The sequence below is a fragment of the Strongylocentrotus purpuratus genome, unplaced genomic scaffold (assembly GCF_000002235.5).
Source record: "Strongylocentrotus purpuratus isolate Spur 01 unplaced genomic scaffold, Spur_5.0 spur5_scaffold_8, whole genome shotgun sequence".
NCBI lineage: Eukaryota > Metazoa > Echinodermata > Echinoidea > Camarodonta > Strongylocentrotidae > Strongylocentrotus > Strongylocentrotus purpuratus.
The window spans coordinates 15,070,253-15,077,478 of record NW_022145614.1 but is presented as its reverse complement, the minus strand read 5'-3'; positions in this window follow the sequence as shown (position 1 = coordinate 15,077,478).

The window sequence follows — 7,226 nt, the reverse complement described above, 5'->3', positions numbered from 1 at the left end:
ACTCATACACAGAAACCGCGTATGCATTATGAGGGTTCGGAGGAGTTGCATTTCGTACCACATGACAATGGCGATCGCTGATTGGTTGGGGAAGCTTAGTGTCTCTAGTGCGCATGCGCAGTGCGGTAAAGCAGCATTAATAAGATTTATTGTGTCTACGGTATGTATCATTAACCATCACATCTGCGAGCCACCTCGCCTTGTGAGTCATACCGATTTCCAAGTTGCTCTCACAATATTCTTCTGCGTTCGAATCTAACAACAGAGTGCTAGTCATTCATTCTACCAGCAACGAGACAATTGTATATCTTTCATTACGTCAATCAACCCATCGCCCGTCTCTCTCTCCCGTCATCTTGATTCATTGCTCGTACCGAGAAATGAATTTTCATCCCCAATCACAATGTGATGAAAGAGATTTTAAGACTCTATAATCCGTCATCTTCTCTGAATCAACAGCAACAAACATTAATCGTGAAAATGCAATCTTGCGTGTGCCAGTTTATATATTTTTCTAAAACCTCCTTTTCTCATTCTACCAACGTACATCATCGATTTAAAGTATTACTCATAACTCTTGAGTCACCTATTATATCCACTATGTATCATAGTTCCATCTTGTATCTTATTTTGTAGACACATGTGATGTTTGGTCACTCGCTTGTACGTCAATGTACAATATGAATATGTAAATATTCTGATAGGTTGACGTCAATCCGAATATTTTTCCCCAGGGTAAAATTATTATTTTTACGATAAGGTATGAAAAAACAAAAATCAAATAGGTAGAGAGGTTTTATATTAATTGCAGATATGCCAAAGGCAAGAACATATTTTGTAATATATATATATCATGTTCAATATATAACATGTAAAAACAGTGTGCTTGCACAGTGTAGCACATTAAACAAAAAACGTATGAGTCCATAAAAAAGAGATACAAAATTAATTATGCGTAGTGTTGTTAATTATAAATAATGTCAATGATAAAAAATAATAAAATGATACACTGTTCTGTATCTTATTCTTTGACATGATATCCGCTTTTACTTTCTGACAATGAGCACATCTTCATATTTTTTTTGTATCGAGACCAAAGATTATCACAACATAAAAATGTATTGTTGTATATGGGTTTAAAAAAACAGAAACACATTTGAGTTTTCTTCTCCTGTATATGCTTGTTAAATATGTTATATGAGCAAAGTAGCAAGTATACAAATAGGTACAATGGGCTCTCCCTTTTGTCTTGTCAATTCCAAAATATTTGTTCTTAGCCACCCCAACCCCTACCCTGCACTATTTGATTATGGTGAGGGATTCTTGGAATCTTCTATCAAAATTTGTTTTTATATGAAATAAAATAAAAACTTAATATTCCCCATCAGAATTAAATAATTATTTATAATAAACCCTCGATATCTTTTCGTAAGCACTGCATAAACCATCATTCTTTTTATAGTAGCTATAATAATAGAATAAGCCCCATTATCCATTATAATCAGTCGTTCTACTTCAACACAGAGTCCTTTCATAGCAACCGAATGCTGATTACCATGACAACTGTATGACATCATTCGAGGGTTTACCAATACTTCCAACGATATCCATAGAGATCTAGGTGTACTGTTCGGACGGCGCATGATGTGTGATAATAAACGTCGGTACGATGTGTAAAAAAAAAAATCTACTTGCTGAGTCACGAGAAACTGCGAGAGTCACACGCACGTCACCTTGAAGTGGCAGTCGCGAGCACAAAACCTTGTCTATGCGAACAAGGATCAATTGTGAATGCATTACAAATTATTGCCTCACCGCTGGGAATACACTGTTGCTCTTGGCTGCTAAATTTAGAAATACAAATCCACAAAAGGGGCGAAAAAGCACCCATTTCTGCCAGGTTAGGTTAAATATTTCTGACGCGACATTATTGATGTTGTATTTTTAGCCTATATATGAAAATGTTAACGCCATTATTTATCCAACTCATTTTCTGGGTCAGGATTTGGAAGACCATTAATGAGACAGCAGAAAAACGCACACTGCATATTATACATACCCTCATCCCAATCCCAACACTGCACAGATAATTCACAATCATGATACAGTAGAGTCGTGTGTGTAATGCGTATACATGACTAACATTCATAAATAAATGACAAATGACGTGATTAAAATGTATAGAGGCGAGTCAAAAATTAAAATCATGGTCCGAATTACACATTGATATCAATTATAAAGCATGCGTCAGCTACAAATTGAGTCTTATATTTCATGTACGATCCTAATGCAATATAACATATAGAAACTTAAATTCAACTCGAAATGTGGGAAAAGACAACAGTTACTATTGACAAAATGTCTTTCCACCTGAATATTCCCATCTGAAGAAGTATTCAAACATACATATGAATGATATTTCAAAGTAATACAACTATTTTACAAACTATACAGATTGAGAAGAATAAAAGGTGAATGATTCATTTCAATTACCTAAAGTAAATGCTTCTTAAACATGTAGGGGCATGCTTGATATCGGAGCTTGTAGATTGTGATACAGAAGTTCAATTTCATTCTTAGACTACTAGTTTTTTACCGTGCCTCTCAAAGACGTCAATATCTTACAACATCTAGCATCTTATATCTAAATATCATTGATTCTTGTACCGATATTCATAATTTACAACATTACCTGTAATTGTTTTCTAACTTATGCTTTTGTAATGATTATTTCCATTTGTATCACCTGCCATGAACGATGTCCCTGTCATGTTTATCCATGATTGGTTCTTGTTTTAGTTTTGTTTATATATGTTAATACTACTGTTCGGGGAAATAATTATGCCTCCACAAGGCCATTTGGCCTTATTTTTTAGTTCCCCATTGTCCTTTTCTTATGTATTGCAAATGTTTGTATCGGTATTTGTATTACATGCTTTGTATATATCATGATTTTAAATGCTTGCATACAGTGAACTGAACTCAACTGAACCACCTATGTACCTCATATAAGTCGATTGAGAAACAAGGGCCAAGATCAGGTGTGATGTCTGGTAATATCCAGCAAGCAATGATCCCAATATTGAGAATCCCCTAAGGATACCAATATAGTAAAGAGGATAGTGCATCAGTTAAAAATAACATATACTTGTCGCAGCTTTCCGTTTATGAATATCTATTTACAGTTTGATTTTTCTTAATATAGACTGTACGTCTTGTTTGGCTGTTTGGAATACAAATCACTTTATTTTCCCCTTGTTTTATATGCATGTAACCTTTGAAGAAAGTGAGGATGATGTAGCAATTGATGCCCCTGGGGTATGAAGATTCAATTCTTGATCTTCAAATGCATCTATAAGCAAACTTCGTTGAATTACTCATGAGGACTGTATATATCGCTCATAAGAATGTATAATATGACATTTAAACTTATGAAATATGTTGCATTTTCCTACTCTTTGGATTGAAGAAAATGTAATATTGTTTTTTTTTTGTGTCGTGTTTGCAATGTACTATTAAAGAGGTGTGTCTACAATTTGTATCTCGTGTTAACAGATGAATCATAGATATTTATAGCATTGTAAACTTGATTCTTACATTTGGCATGTCACCAAGAGCATTTTCACTCTTTTAATGTAATTTCATCATCTGACTGAAGAGAGAGATCATAAATAAAACACGATGATCATTTAATCGCCCCGCCCATGATGAGTTACGATAATAGAGCCGTTTAAGAGTAGTTTGGTGATCAGTGGATTTTATCAAAACAAAGCTACGTTTTCCGCTGTAGTAGGCATGAGTCATAATCACCAAGTGCATTTACACTGTTTTAATGCAATTTCATCATCTGACTGAAGAGAGAGATCATAAATAAAACACGATGATCATTTAATCGCCCCGCCCATGATGAGTTACGATAATAGAGCCGTTTATGAGTAGTTTGGTGATCAGTGGATTATATCAAAACAAAGCTACGTTTTTCCGCTGTAGTAGGCATGAGTCATAATGCGTCTAGAATGCACCGTCACGCGCATATTTCATTTCATGACCCGATATGAAACACACGTTGATGTATACAATTATTCATCTACTTAATAATTCAATAACCCATTGCTAATATACATGTATATTGAAACATGGGTAATTTCTGTAGATGACTACAATACAACAATATCCGGTCCTATCTTTATATCTATCTACTCTGATCTTGATTTTCATGACTTTACTCTTTTTGAAAAATAATTATAGCTTTATTGAATTAAATCATCAGGATTGCCTGTGGGGAACCAGAAGGACATTCACTCTATGTACAAGTGTGTGTGTAAACACCCTTCTTCCTCTCAGGAGACACGGGGTTGTGTTATATGCACTACCTGCTACTTCGATGTTTAAAAGATATCTAAAAGAGGGAAGGGATGGTATAGAAGAACCTGATATTCACTCCCTCTCTCTATAGTTGGTATTGAAAGCTTAATGCCGAAAAGGACATAAAAAAGTATATTAAATATCGCTCTGGAGACTTTGATTGTCTGCTCTTGTCGATAAGCGGATAAAGTACTTGGAAAAACGGAATGTAAATACATAAAACCAAAACTAACAGACACCATGAAGTAAACATGAACAAGTCCTTGATAATTATGTTTGCGGTAGCAAGAAACTGACAAACCTCTTCCTCCTTCCCAGAAAGACGAAGTGATTCCTAGGAGTATCAACGACAAGTAAACGTCGCAAATTAGATAGCTTGCAAGTTACGTAATGACTAAAATATATTAGTTGCAGACCGGTTGGAGCAATTAATGGTAGGGACAGAAACCTGCAGCTTATGCAGCATTGGTATATTGCTCGTTGTGCTGCATTTTCCGAAGGTTGACTCAAAAGCATATTATCATACAAAGGCTTGTTGAATATTTATGAAGAAAACAAAATTACGGAAATGTAAGGCGTTTCTCTTTAATTTGTAGTGTAAACGGTTCTCGGAAAAAAATGTATCAGTCATTTGAATTTAGATACGGCTCGCTGTGATCATTATTTACAGCATATTTAATGTGGTAAATATCCATGTATACGCCTACGAAATGGGTTAGGGCGTGCTTCTAAAACAGATCATGCCCCAAAAATGTGAATTTACCATTATTTCCTTTTCAGCGTATTTTTTAAAATCATCTTTTTTAATGGATCAAATAACAAACGTGTTATGAACTCTTGCTACCAATGTGGCTTTAAAGCCAATACAATCCTCTCGAGAATTTCGAAAGTGTTATTATCATTAAAAATTGATCACTCTTCATCCGGTAGTTAGTAGCCCAATTAGTCACATTACAGGTTTCATGACACGAATCAAGGGTAAAGTCCTTAGCATGTCATTCCAACGGTTATATTTATCGGATATAATTATGCATAAAATGTGCATAATTTTTATTAAAAGGTTAATGAAATGACCCAGCGAGTAGTATCAAATTAGTGTGACCCCGATCGTTGCGAAGCTGAAATGGCTTCATTTGGCCATGGACCTTGAAGTAGGTCCATGTTTTGACAAAGCAATGTATCATTTTGATAACACAGAGTTAAGGTAGAATTTTAAATTATGCGGATGGTGTTAAAAGAAGAAAAATGACAAAACAAGGTTTAGAGACGCCATCATATGTTTAGGGTTATCTTTCTTTTGAGTGTCTCTCTTTCACTCATTTTGGATAAACTGCAATAAAAATGTGTATAAAACCTATTTCGGGCAAAACGAAAGTTGGTACTGTAGTAAAATTAGTTTATTGAAATTAATAACCATCCTCAAGTGTAATTCTTTTTTAAGTCAGTGTGTTTAAGAATGTGTGTTCTATTTTTTAATACAACCGGGACCACGACCCCCCCCCCCCCCATCACCGCCCGACTGTTTGTCTATGCCTTCCTCTCTATCTCACCTAACCAAAAGGACGGGGGGGGGGTGAGCAAAAAACTGTTTTTATATTTTGAAGCTTCATTAATTTTGTTGACTTTTTACAATACCCAAGGGGATTGTAATCAACCGCCTCTTCAAGTATTTGATTATAAACAGACGTATGTGGTCTGAATAATTTAACACCTACCTATTTCAACTATCATGCTCATTATAAAAATGTATAAATACATATATATATATATATATATATAATTTATCTTAGAGTGGGTGGTTTCCTACTTCACCGTAGATTGGGCCGGACAACAGCAATCTATTTATCACTTGATATCCAATTATTGTCAATCTAATGGGAGATTTTAGATTCTAAAAATATCAGTGTAAATATAAATCTTTATAAAGTCATTGTGACATTTTTAACTAACGATGGCAGGATGCAGCATATACAAAAGAATATCCATTCACTTCCTTTCATTTTGTTTGTTTCTTTGTTTCTTTCTTTGGCATTCTTAGTCATTGTTCTTTAAGCTTCTACCTAAACCCTTCACGTGTTATGGGCGTTAAACCCACTTAAACTTAGGTGTTGCACAATTTGCTTGGGCCAATAATTTCGAGTTATTCCTAAAAATATACTAAATCTGTCAGGAAATCTGGTCACATATTAGACACTTTCCGCCCAATTGAACAATATTTTAAGTCAGAAAATGTATTCTTGAAAGTAATTTACGTCCATTAATTAAAGATCAAAGAATGCCTTTTAAGAGGTGCCTATAATTATGTGTCTTCCCTTTCTCGATCCACTTGTCTACCTAAACCTTTTTTTTTTCGACAGTGATTAGTTAGCCACCTGTCACCCTCACTCGCTCTCTATCTCTCTTTTTTTCTTTTCTTTTCTCTCTCTCTCTTTCTTTCTCTCTTGATTTCCTCTTATATTACGTCTGATTCTCTTTCTTTAATTTTTAAATAATTCCCCTGCTACTTCGCCTAATAAAACATATTGAATACAGGCGACTAAAGAGCTTACTCTGAAGGGAAATCACCACACCCTATTCAAAGTTGTTTATCCGCTGTGTTTTTGTTTTTTTACCAAAATCCGACGCGCCGGATGGAAATAAATCTTAAATTCCCTTTCCCCTGAATATTAGTGCTATAGAGGTATAACAATCTAGAGACCTTTTTTAAATTCTACGTTGGTAAAATTTACCTCCAAAATCAGGTTATTGCTATGACAAAATTCATGACATAATTTTTTGTTACTAACGATTGTCTTTTATAAATATAATGCTTCCTGGGAGAAATTTCAATTATTTAAACATGTTTGTGGCTTACACCCAGT